This window comes from Uloborus diversus, chromosome 6 (assembly GCF_026930045.1).
Source record: "Uloborus diversus isolate 005 chromosome 6, Udiv.v.3.1, whole genome shotgun sequence".
Taxonomy (NCBI): Eukaryota; Metazoa; Arthropoda; class Arachnida; order Araneae; family Uloboridae; genus Uloborus; species Uloborus diversus.
Window position 1 is genome coordinate 24,834,025 of NC_072736.1, and position 14,641 is coordinate 24,848,665.

A 14,641-nucleotide genomic window follows, 5' to 3' on the forward strand; every position below is an offset into this window, starting at 1 on the left:
CACATTGGGGAATGCTTTGAGCTTACCGTTTTCTTAAAAGGAGGGGAATGTGGGGCGAAGTGAAATAGTTAAAATGACTGAGTTTTTTCAAAATGAACAAACTGGAACCCATTGCTGGAACTACGGTTTGAAAATTACATTGTATTTTATAATGAAACTTGCATTGAAGCAGTATTTTTTATTTCCGGCGCGTCTCTAAAAAAAAATTCACTTTTTTTTTTCATGGAGCAAAGCAAAAAATAAAATAGTTTTCAAGTGAAATATTTTCTATTTGATTACAAAATATATTTTTGATCAAATGAATTAGTAAATAAAAGGTTGAATGAATATATGAAAAGGTACTGAAACAATAAACAAATAATTAAATCCACTATATTATTAAAATCTGTTCGCGTCCGTCCGTCTGTCTGTCTGAAGATCGATCTTCTCGAGAACCGCTGCGAATCGAGAGTCAAACGAGATACCGATCAATTCGAATTTTTTTAAAGAAAACAATTCGCAACTCCAGCGCTCGAACACGCTACCTTACGGTGTTTAAATATATTAAAGAAAGAGGTAAAACAATTCCATTCCACGTGTTTTCTTTGGGGTAAATTACAGGATTCAGACAGTTTATGATGTAATGTAATTTCAGAAGAATAGAAAAGAAAGCTTCCCACAAACACGATAATAAATTACTGTCATTCACTAAGCGTCAAAGCAAGTCATAAGTTACGGCATGCGCGTGTTTTACCTTTTTCATCCGCCATTAAACAATGACTGCAGCGCCCCCTATAGTTTATTGGAGTTGTGAATAGGACCAATCTCGTAATTGTGCGACTTTAATTAGCGGAGATATTAACTAAACCGTTAGTTAACATAACGTTATTCAGGAGTTTTTATTTCTTTCCTGTTGCCATTTTGCATATGGGTGAGCAAGTAAAATTCTAATAATTGTTTTAAAAGAGATTTTTTTGGCTGCTGTCCAAATCTTAAAAAACAACGTTTCCATCTAATTCGCAACTCCAACGAACAATAGGGGGCACTGAAGTCACTGTCTAATGGCGAACTTAAAAACTAAAACAAACGCATGTGGTAACGAAGAAAATGCTAAAAGTGTTGTGATTTTTGTTCGTACGTATGATTTTTTCGCTTTATTCTTTTTAAATTAATTTTCAAAGTCTTGTGGATATTCTGGCCCACGTAGAAAGAAATGAGAATTCAAGAAGCATTACTAAACGTCAAAGATTAATGCAAACTACGTAGTTCGTAGTTTTAAGCAGCTATTTCCACGATGTTGAATTCGATATTTATCAATTCTTGATAAAACTAAATAATAATTGTGGCCTGACAAGAACAACAATTAATGCTAGAAAATTCAATATGACATTACAAATTATTATCGAAAGAAGATGATACTTCTTTGCCTTGCTTGGCTAGCGCTTATTGTTTTGCATTTGTTGCTGAGTTATCTCTCGAATTTCCGAATCGGTTAATTTAAAATTTTTCTGTTTCGATTTTTCTAATTTCTGAGTTACGATTTAATTATGTCAAATTATGCAAATCATCTACAGAATTCTTACGGATATATGGTGGTAGTTTTCTTTTCAGTTGATTGACCATTATTTCTTTTCACTTATCGAATTCTGTAATCTTACTACCATTTTATTCCACTCATGATAAAAATTAAAAATGGTTTAACTAAAAACGCAAAATCTCGCCAAGGCTACTTTGCTCGCACTATACTAAAACTATAACCCTAAACAAATTTGGCGAAACCTTTCAGCTGAGAATAAAAGGAATAAAGTAAATTCTTTCTCGGTTATTCATTTTGTTCTACGATAATATATTCAAGAAAATATTTTGCATACTGTCCATTCCAACTAAATGCTGCTGTAAAATATGGTAAGTTTAATTAATTTAAGATTAAAAAAAAACCCATATTCTTACAAATTCATACAAAACAATAAAAATTTTTACCTTGTATTACGTTATCCAAGTTTGTTAACCCAGAATTTTCGTTTTCACCAATTATTAAGGAAATAATGAAAACTAACATTATTTTGAGAAGCTCGAGAATACTACTAAGGGACGAATTAATTTCTGTAGCTGAATGCAAACTAAGACACATCGATTGCGTTAATAAATACTCAGAACAAACTGCCTGTGTTTACGTCAACAGACACAAGTGGAACGCAACGTGGCAATGTTTCAGTTTCATTTGCAGTTTTGTAAATCACCGCAAGGTAGCGTATTCGAGCGCTGGAGTTCCGAATATTTCATTTTAAATTAGTTTAAAATTGGTTGCTCTATTCGGACATAGCCTTTATTTTATCGTCTGTCTTTTTTTTTTTTATTTTTTACATTCAACGTTCTTAACTCTTTTCAGCATATGAAAGTTGTTCCTTTAGCTGTGTTTATTGATTGTAGTGTAAGTTTATCATTCACCGACCTCACATTTTGGTACATTTAAGATGTGCGACTAATTATGTTTATTTTCTTGGACTTTTTTACGTCTCATGGGTGAGTTTTCGAATTGTAATAACTCTCTTTTTCCTTCCTGTTTCTATTTTTGAAATACAGTTTGTATCGTTAAAAGAACATGTTAAATTAAGATTGTTTGGATTTCTTTAAGTGAAACAGAGTTGAACAAAAAAATTGTTTTTAAGGATTTTAACTAAAGCTATCTTGGAATCTGATGACTTGGTATTTAATTAATGCTTATTGGTATTTATTTAGTCTTGGTGCTTTAGTTTCACATAATCAATCAAAATGTGTGTGTCATTTTATGTAAAAAGATGATCGTAATTGTACATAAATATTTCAGATATAGTCTATCAGATTTAATTCAGTTTAAAGTGACCAGAGATTATAGTTGATAATGCATATATTTTCATCTTTTGTGCTAATTGAAAATACCCATAACTTGTATCATTGATAACTATGATAAACGTTAAAGAGATTTTTGCCAAAAAATGCTCTGCTGGTGTTTTGCACACTTCGTATTACGCGTATTTATTTACTCCTTAACGCTTTAGAAACTGATGTCAGAGTAATACAAAAACATCAATTGGGCATCTCTTTCATTTTTTTAAATAGCCCGTGCAACGCCTGGTACGCAGCTAGTAAATAAATTAATTAATGTATGAAGAAAAATAAATGACTTAGTAAAAGAGTGAATGAATAGGAAAATAATTAATTTAGCAAATAACTGAGTGAGTAAATAAAATAAACTACATATTTCACTTTGCTCCGCATGTACTTGACTAATTGTACTAAATATTTAAAACACAAAGAAGCTTAATATTAACTAAATAAATGCTGCACCAAATATTAGAATGCCTCAATTAATAATTAAAATTTTAATAACTAGAACAGTATCATTTTACAATAACAAAAATAATTTCAACTTGTAACAAAATATTACAATATGAATGGGCAATTCCACGGAAATGGGGAACTGATGACCAAATATTCAAAATCTTTTTTTTCTCACAAATTAGGTATCATTTTGAAGCTTATGAGTCGAATTATATGAAAATAATAAAAATTACAGCAAAAGTTTATGTTTGTAAGAGTTACAAGCCTTTGAACAAAGGTATTTTCGACCTGCTGCCATAATGGATTTTTTGATATCTTGTTGGAATTGGTATTTCAAACTATTGCTGTAATATTTTTCAAATTGTAACTGATTCAGATGCCTGCCACAACACTTTAGAACAAATGTAGCACAAAAAATGAGAGCTAAATAAAATATTTTTGTCTTTAAAAGCTTATTTATAACAGGCACTTTGATAAAATTACGTCCGACACTAAATTGCCTAAAAGTTTGTGCCGTATAAAATAGAATGGAATATTTTGTAAAACATTTTACCTGCAAATCAGAACATCAGTTACTATTGAAAATATGCAATCCGAACAAAATTCAAATAAAAAGTTTTTTGTTATTTTATGGTGTCGGACGTAACAATTTAATTACGTCCGACACCAAGAATTTTAAAATTATTACCTCATTCTGATTGCAGAATTTCTCTGATTTAAAATAGAAGGGATAGAGGACAGCAATAACAACATTTCTTTATACTTTAGTAATTAAAATGTCTTTATTAATAGGTACATCTACTTAAAAACATTTTTTTAAACCATGAAACTGGTAATTGATTAACTGATTCACTTTGTTACTTAATATTTTTTTTCCTAGAAGCACTGACCTTATAAGGAATAGTTTTTCTTTATTTTAAGCATCTCAAAATGCGGCATTTTTACAGCAGAACGAAATTCAATCTGGCAAACATGCCCAAGCCACAATCTTCACATCCCATGCGTGGATTTCCAAAGAATTCTCTCAAACTTTTGCAATAATTTTTGATACTTTGGATCATACTAAACTCGCCGTGCTATATGCCGTGTAAGTTACCTGTTAAAATATCTCAAAACCAAGTACCCAAGCACTAAAAATAAGTTTTCTCAGATTGACTCAGCTTACAATTTAAGCAAAAATACCTATTTACAAAATTTACATTTATTTGAGCAGAAATTCACCCCAGATTAACCCGGAATTACTTTTCAGTGTTCCCTGGAGAAGGAGCTGTAGACAGCATAGTTGGTAAGGTTTTTTAAAAAATGTGGCCTCTTTTTAAAGCTGGAAGTAAAATGACAGGGCCGGGGGGGGGGGGGGGGGGGGGGGGCTCAACCAAATCAGACCACCACTGCAACCAAAGATCCATTGTACTAGAAAAGCTGGAATAGTGTTGAGTGGTATGCCACCAGAATTATGCATCTGTGGCTCCTTCATTAATCAGCAGTGTACTTGAAGTACACATATCCTCAGAAGAGATCATGCATAATTCTGCAACATTGCAACAATATTTGAGAAAATCCTTGAGCACTGCATGCACTGAATCAAAGCAATTTCATTGAATAAAATTACTATCTCAGACACTTCTTCCTCACAAACACTTAGGATGGTTGCTCTATTTAAAGAATTATCTGACAGTGATGCATTGGATGAATTTGAAGATACAGAATTTGTTGCACAACTTAAAGTACCTAAGTGCGTTGTGGTTAACGAAGAGTATGTACATTACATAAGATGCAATCCCTTGTTAAATGGTGAAATGACTGAAATATCTGTGATGTATAGGACAGAAGGGCATTTTAAATGGCAAAAAGAGGAAGATAAAATCTTCTATATAAAATAAAATATTTTTAAGAATTTTTTCCCACCTATCTCAATTAAAAGTGGGTGATAATTAACATTTACAAAAAATATTTGATATTTAATGTTGTAATTATGTAAACATCATATTTATTGTCATTAACATATTGCTTAAGGTTTAAAACAAAATTAAATGTAATTTGAAAAGGTTTTAAACATTTGTTTACGTCTGACACCATGGTAATTTTGTACATATTACGTCCGACACCAAGTTTTTACATCCGACACCAATACCAAAGTCCCTATTTCAGCACTTAATACCTCTAAAATTAAAAAAATATTTATGAGATATTAATATTTCATCATTGCTCTTTGACATGAAAGTAGTTGCATTGTTGCAGATTAAGCCATTGACCTGAATCTTAGATTTTAATTTTGCTAGTCTCATTTTTCAGATTCAGCTCATACGTCCGACACCATGAGTTAAATATTTATTTTTTTTAATAAAATTTTGTATCAGAAATTCTTTTTATGCTTAACAATTCTACATACATTAGTAAGTATTTAAAAAAATATTTTGCTCTGTTTCAAAATTGTTAACCAATAAATGTGTTGGTTTTTTGAAGTAAATAACGTGCAATTCTTACTTCTGACACCGTGGAATTGCCCGAATATGAATTTTTGAAAATTACCTGCATTACCATATGCTTTAATCTTTGGCGGTGTTGTTTTCCAGACTGGAATAGACTACATGTACGACTATATAGTCAAAATATTACCAGACAGGTGGCGCTAAAAGCAGAGCAAATATTTCACCATTTCTTGCCCCGCTATTTCACTTTGTCCCATACTCCCCTAGGTCTTGATCAAAGAAAAATAAAAATAAGATATGAAAGTTTTATCCAACTTAAACTTACGTAACTATTGTTCCATCTTTATTTTGTTACCTGTGGTACCCGCACGGCTTTGCCCGTAATAGAAAATTAAAAGGTCATTTGGTTCGCCTGTATATTTACAAATAATGGATAATGAATTTCTAGCTATGTTAATTTGTTCATTCACGTTATGGTTAATTTGCTCGTCCATGGTATGGTAATTCGCTCGGCGCAGAGGAATTAAGAATAAAATCATAAAAAAAGAATAAAATCAAATTAAAAAAAAATCGCTTCGAGGTGCACACCCCCATGCTACAAGCTAATTTTGTACCAAATTTCATGAAAAATGGCCGAACAGTCTAGGTGCTATGCGCGTCACAGAAATCCAGACAGAGAGGCTTTCAGCTTTATTATAAGTAAAGAATACAACACAAACGTATTAATAAGATAGTAAATGATAAACGGGGTAATGTTTATTTATTTATTGTTTTATGAGCAATCACGAATTGCTTGCTATCCTCACTTGACCAAAGCTGATGTTGCTCTGATTTTTACGATTACCATGAGGGCAGATGTGTTTTTAAAATTTCTTTAGAGAGCGAAATTTTCGTCGTCGCAGTTACAAATTCGTTCGCGTTTTGATTTTATTCGTACTTTTTTCTGGGGTTCACTCAAGCAGACTTTGCAATTTAAAAAGGGTTTTTGTGTAAAATTACGTTTTTACGCCTACATAAATGAACTTAAACAGCAAAATTTCATTTAAATACAAAATTTACAGATTACTAATTCACATGATTTAAAATTGATAAGAAATCAAAATACATAACATTACACGCTGTAAATAATCTTTATGATAAGTGTATTGGTAGATATCGGCCCTAAAGCCTTTAGCTCTGTTACCGCATCCTAATCACCAGTTCTTTTTTTATATATATATGCCTTGTATTACCTATTCTACTATATCACCAGTCATAATATAACGGGTGCAAATTTCTTGGCCATTTCCATTCCATTCACTTTGTAGAAACAAGAATCCCAATGAGTAGAGTCTTATCGCAACTCGTTATTGCAAATATATATATATTTATATACGTATATATATTTGAATTCAAAACGTCAAAATTCGTATGATTTTTTTTTCTTTTCTTTTTTTTTTCCTTTTTGGTTTTTTAAAACCATTTTTTCCATCAATAGTAAACAATAACATAACTAATATTTTTAATTTAACAGCAAATTAATTAAACGAAAATTTTATTGATTATTTGGTTGTGATTAAATTTTTATTGCAAAATATTTTTACGTCTGGAATAGTTTAAATTGACTCATAAAATATTTATGAATTAAATATTTATGTTAATTTTACAAGAAAAGAATCTTTAAAAACTCATCTTTTGTAGAAATTTTTAAAAAATTCTAAAAATTGCGAGTTATATAGTGATTACCAACAGACCTTATCAACGTATCAGGTTAGTCTTTCGCAAAACTCAAGTTGAAGACCTCTGCTTTAAAGCAACATGGTATTTTTAAATCAATGTCTTCTATTTAAAAGTTTTTACTTAATGCTCTGTTATTGTATATTATTCAATGGGATTATCAAAAACCATACTTTTTGAACTTTTTAGAAGAAAAACAGAAATTAATTTAATTGAAAAAAAAGTTTAAAAAAATAGATTTTTTTGAAATTTAGACTTTTAAAATTCTTTCTCTTTTCTTTTATCAACTTATATTTTGCAACCAAAATGTAACGCCATAATGGTATGCTTAAGAACTTTAAGGAATGGTGTTGCTGTTAATGGTGTAGTTTTCGGAGAAAAATTAATTAATGTTTGCATCTACAGAAAAACGCATAAAACACATGATTTCTGCTACTTCTTCCTTTTCAATATTCCATCTTTTCGTGGTACAGCGAAACTTATTCCTAATTCTGTCATGCAGATTGTATTGAACTCATGAAAAACGTTTCAAGTACTTTGATGAATAAGTCTTGTAGATTTAGCACTTTAAGTATTATGATTTTGTGAAAAAAATCAAACTAACGTTAGAAGTCGTGTGACGTTAGAAGAACACAAAACTATTAGAAAACAAGAATTTAAAAGCCATTCTACTATAATATTCATTCAATTGCTTCAAAACATTTCTGAGATATACTGAAGGTATCAAACTACATTCTGAGCAAAAATTGAAAAATTGATCTTTTTATTAATTTCTACCATTTGAGAGGTACCAAGTGGCCTTAAGTAAATTCTGAATTGAAAACAATTTACAAGTATAAGTCCTCGTATAGTGCGGAGAAAAGTTTTGAAGTAAATACTAATGTGCGAAACATTTACATGAATAAAGGGGGGGGGGGAATTTGGTACTGTCAGGGCTTAACCTGTTAGAGACTTATGCTCTTTCTGCAATAAATATCCTGCAACACTAGTTTACAGTGATGAAAATGTAAATCAAGTGAAACAGATTTATAATAATAAAAAATAATATTACAAAGTGACAAAAATAATTAGTAAAGTCTGTATTCATAAATTCATTATCTTAAGAAAATACATCGTGTATTTTCCTCTTTGTCTCGTCTTGTTTTGGTGAAATAATAAATTCTTTCGTTAAAAAATAAAAATAAAAAAAAATACAAAAACTAACAAACTGAGATAAAAAGCAAAAGTTTTACATGTGTATAAAACTATATTCATATTCATTAAATGCATCCTCCATAAAAATCTTTTTTTCTATCTTTTTCTTGTCTACTTTTAAGATCAAGTTCTATGTACATATTAGTATTACTATGTTCAAAATTGCACTGAATAATCATCTTGATATTTGTTATTTCTTACAGCAATATGAAAATTTTCCCTTTATACTCAATATTGGCAAAGGTAGTTCAGCCAACAAGCGTTACTTTGCAATATTCTCTTGAAAACCGTTTATAAAATAGCTCGCCTGAAACCGTTCCTTTGATGTTCGAATATATAAGCATCATGAATGCTGATAATTGAAAACATTTGTCGCCCAGTAGAATATTTTTCCAAAATCTCAATTTGGGAGATAGGTCTTCTTAAAAAATGAAGGGCACCTGTTTAAGCAGTTACAGTTTTCATTGTTTTCAACAGATTTGACGGTGAATCTTGATGTAATTTCAAGATTTCACTTACAAGAGATTGGATTTCCCATGGTTATAATCCGTCATATCTGTTGCACATTCGCTTTACTGTCCCAGATTCCGGTCGCAAAGGGCAAACGAGTGTCCTCTTAGAGGAAAGTCATCAGCAATCTTGTTAAATTTCTTCAGTGTTATTTCTAGAAAAAGTCTTCCGCAAGGTTGTTCTTATTTTGACCAGCGTATATCTCACTGAAAGCATACAGTTTTTTCGCAGTTTCTGGAGTGATGTTAATAAAACCCCTGAGAAATTAGCGAATTTCATTCGGATTCCGTGATTTCGAATTCCCCCTCCTAACCCCCCGAACTGACGAACCTACCATTACCTAAATTATGTTAGATCAAAGGAGTTATTTGTTTTTACTTCATTACGTCAAAAAATCTAGTTCTTCTTTGATCTTACCATTGCGTCTTACTGTTTCTTCCTTCACGTTTAGTGCAGAAAGGGCATAAATCCGGGACTTACGTCCTTTCTGCACTAAACGAAAAATGTGACCCTCTAGATAAAGTGCTTTGTTGTACAAGAATTGACTTCCCTGCTACACTAGTCGATGTCTCTACATTCAAGCATGGGAAAACCACAGCTAACTCAATTTTGAAAAAAATGTGACTTATGCCCTTTCTGCAATAATCGATTCAGTTAGCCTCTGTTTTTTTTTTTCCTTTTAAGTAAGGTATATCGCACTTTTTTTTTTTAAATCTCATCTTCAGTCAAATTTTCGTAAAACTAATTCATTTTTCGTAATTCATCCTTAAATAACCTATTTATCACTACCACTCGACTTAATCTTGCATTTTCAACTAAAAGAAAAAAAAATCTGCTTTAGAAAACTAAAAATAATCCTTAAATCTTTGAATTTTGACAGAATATAAACAGGAAAAAATAGAACACTATTATTTCATTAATTTCCCCTTTGACTTCAATCACGTTATATTAATAACTAAGGCTTCTATTCTCCGCGGTTCTGATGAAATGAAAAGTCGAACTTAACCAACTTTAGAATGATATAAAAATAATACCTCTCTTCTTATCATGAGCTTTTAGAATAAAGTGTGTCATATGAAACCAAAACGAACTCTGACATTTCTTCCCACCATAGATGGACAGGTACAGAATACTAAGCATTTTGTTGGACCTCGTTGGGCAAGTTCTTTGAACAAGTCAAACTCTGACCCACTCCGTAAAAATGATGTGATTTTTTTCCCCACTAAATTGCTCGAGGAAAAGAAGTTGCTGGATTCAAGAAGATTCATTTTCTAAAATGGAACGTTTTGTTTCATTTCGAAAGTCATTTTTTACAGCAATTTGCCTAATGTCGGCGAAAACGCATTTATTTATGTACTACATAAAAGGCGGATCAGGTTTCAGATGATGCACATTAATTATAATTATGCTTTAAACTGGAGCATTTATAATTTAATATGAAATTATATTTGATTATTAATTAACGTGCACAACATTTTAAATGATGTCCCAAAAGAAAACGAAAATTTTGAATGGGGTTGTTTCCGTCAGTCAAAAGTATTACTTTTAGTCACTGAAGTTGATAGAATGAGCAAAAAGTAATAACATGGAGCGAGGAAAAACATTTATTTTCAAACCTTTTAATTTTTAAATATTTTTTTAAATGTTAGATTTTTCAAATAAGGTGTAGTCTTCATGGCGTCACAAGGGATGACCTTTGACGCGCTCCCTCCACGGGCGTGCAGAATGCTTCGCTTGCTGTCTACCGCGTTTCCAGGTTAGGATATTTCAGAAAAGAATTAAATATCGCGCTCTACGCTTGCTATCAACCATATCATTGCCAGTACTCGTGAGTAAAGAAGCGAATTACATATTGCGCTCTGCGCTAATGGCATCAGTGAATGGCATTTCATCACTTGTGATGTCATGTGCAGAAGCGTAAAAAATTAAATTGAATTAATGCGCCGATTAAAATATCTTTTTTTAAATTTTTAACTTTGTTAAATTATTTTTAAACTGGTCAAATCCAATGTTTTTAAGCATACTCTTTTAGTAAAAAATACTTTTTAAAATTTTGGAAACGACCCCATTTGCCGCAATTTATTTTCGTGATACAGAGTAGTCGTTATAACTGAATTTACCCTGATAATACGAAGTACGTGCAGTCGTACTATTGGGCGTCAGTCTTTGTATTGAAGCTAGGCATACACATTATCTGAACTATAGGAGAAAGAAGTTTAAAAGAAATTTTCAATGAGAAAGCACAAGTTCAAGTTTTTACCACCAGGTGAGAAAGAGGCGCATGAAGAAAAAACAACCATCTAGGAACAAAAAGCTTTATTTTATCACAGTATTTATTCAATGAGACTTGCATTTTCATTGATCACATGTTCAAAGCGTGTTATATCGTGTTCAACAATAGTCCGAAAAGTTTCTGATCTGAAATCCGAACTCGCTATTACAAAGCGTAGTAGATGGCAGCAACATCCAATCCACAGTTCGATATTCATGATCCAGATCAGGAGCTGAACAATCCGATCATGCTCCTGGGTTTATTGATTTGTAATGAGAAGTTGTAGGATTTTGTAATCACGGCAAAATGAACGTGCACCACTCATCACATTAACATAGGGGTCTTCTTCCAGTTCGAATCGAACCCGTCACAGTTCAACCCCGAGACCTTAAATACAGGTCGCCTAACCGACAGCGGCGGATACAGATCTTAGAGCAGGAATATGTAATTGGAGGGAGCTAAAGGGTGTTTTTTTTTTTTTTTTTAGAGGCATAGAACTTTAACTTGGCAACGCTGTTTGATATGTGAGCCATTTTGATAGCTGTCACTTGTTTTGTGTTTAGTTTGATTTGCCATTTCATCATGAATAGACAACAAGACGGTGTAACATGCCACACAGCTCGCATCACGATTGATTTATTGAAAGAAACGTTCGGTGAACGAATAATTTCGCGTAATGGACCCGTGAATTGTCCTGTAAGATCATGCGATGTAACACCGCCGGACTACTTTTTGTGGTACTATGTGAAGTCTCTGGTCTACACCGATAAGCCACAGACGATTGACGTCTTACGGCCTCCAATTGCTGCAAAAAGTGAGAAAATTGAACTTCCCGGTTGGACTTTCTTTGAACCGGCCGAAGTGGTCATATGCCGGATATCATCATGCCATTTTTACATAAATATGTAAAAATGGCAAAGAATCATCTTCCGAATGAAACCAAATTCATGGTAATTGATACCATTTAACTGTGTTTTATTTGAACCTAAGTTCTATGCTTCTAAAAAAAAACACCCTTTAGTTCAATCATTGGCTTAGCAAAAGCTGAAGCAAAGAGCTCAAGTCACCAGAGTAAATGACGAATAGTTGACACGTTTTGCTTAAAACTAGCGAAAGAAAACTGTTTTCTTCGAATGCTTCGTTTTAAAATCCGTCGCGTGACTTGGTGTCTTTGCTTCACGAATGAAAGTCTTCACTCCCTAAATTTTATCCCATCTCGATGATACAGACGCCATTTTGGGGGCGGGGGGTCATGCTGAGAGATGATCCCATCCCCTCGTCTTTCCCTCCGAACCTACGGTTTTGGATGCGAAAAATTTCTGAAACTGCTTTGGGCGTTAATAAAAAAATACCAAATCGGCCAGGAATAATGCATCTAATTGAGTAAAAACGTTACTAGTTAATTTCATCTTTTATCTTAACTAATAAAAAAAGCTGAAAGTCTCTCTGTCTGGATTTCTGGATCTCTGTGACGCGCATAGCGTCTAGACCGTTCGGCCGATTTTCATGAAATTTAGCACAAAATTACACTGGTGTAAGAAATTAAGAGAATTTTCAGTTTTAATCTATTTCCTCAGAACTACTGGACCAATTTTAATGAAATTTGGTATGTACATACATTGAAACTATACAAAACAAATAACCATCTAAAATTTAAAATACATAAGCATGATCATATATAACACTCGTTAGAGTCGGATGGTATGAAACAGGAATTGCAAAATTCCAAAAAAAGGGGGTTTAGTAGGGGGTACGGTCGTTTCTAACAGACATGTAGGCCTCGCAATGTGACTCCATACTTGAAATAAAGCAGTTCATGGAATCCTTAAGCAATTATTTCCACTCGTTCCACAACGCCGTTCTCAGGCTAGGGGTGTTGCGAGTTACTGTTGCCCTCCTGAGAGCGTTTCAGACATGCTCTACAGGATTGGAGTCTAGAGATCTACTTGGCCAGTCCATCGAGTGAATATCCTCCCCTTCCAGAAATTCGTTGACCAGAAGAGCTGTATGTGGTCTTGTGTTAACATCCATTAAAACTAACTCGGGGCTAACAGCGCCCCTCAAGAGGGGATCTTATTGCTCCAAGACCACATCCCTATGTCTCGCAACTGTCACAGAGCCTCTCTCAAAGACATGGAGGGGTGTGCAGCCATCCAACATGATGTTATCCCAGACCGTCAAACCACCATTGCCAAAATGATCGATTTCGCGGATATTGGAAGGCAAATAGCAAGTCGTTTCAGCTTAAACGACTATTCTTGTCCTACGTTTACATGGATAGACGCAGGAACCTGCTACCTACCCTCCAATATCGGCGAAATCGACCATTATGGCGGTGGTGGTTTCACGGTTTGGGCAGGCATTATGTTGGATGGCCGCACACCCCTCCATGTCTTTGAGAGAAGCTCTGTGACAGTTGCGAGACATAGAGATGTGGTCTTGGAGCCCTAAGATCCCGTCTTGAGGGGCGCTGTTAGCCCCGAGTTAGTTTTAATGGATGTTAACACAAGACCACATACAGCTCTTCTGGTCGAGGAATTTTTGGAAGGGGAGGATATTCACTCGATGGATTGGCCAAGTAGATCTCTAGACTCCAATCCTGTAGAACATGTCTGGAACGCTCTCAGGAGGGCAACAGCAACTCGCAACACCCCTCCGGGGACCATCCATAGCCTGAGAACGGCGTTGAGGAACGAGTGGAAATAATTGCTTAAGGATACCATGAACTGATTTATTTCAGGTATGGAGTCACACTGCGAGACCTATATGTCTGTTAGAAAGGACCGTACCTCCTACTAACCCTCCTTTTTTTTTTTTTTTTGGAATTTTGCAATTGCTGTTTCATACCATCCGACTCTAACGAGTGTTATTTATGATCATGCTTGTGTATTTTCAATTTTAGATGGTTATTTGTTTTGTATTGTTTCAATGTATGTATGTACCAAATTTCATTAAAATCGGTCCGGTAGTTCTGGAGATAATTGACCAAATCTGAAAATTCTCTTAATTTCTTACACCAGTGTAGTTTGTAGCGTGGGGGTGTGAACCTAGAATTGATTTTTCGAAAATTAGATATTGTTCTTTTTCTCTATTCCAATTTTAAGAACAATTTACCGAGCAAATTATCATAACGTGGACAAACAAATTACCGTAACGTGGACGAGCAAGCTACCATATGCGACCATGGGCGAACAAATGAACATAGGAAATTGGCGAGAAG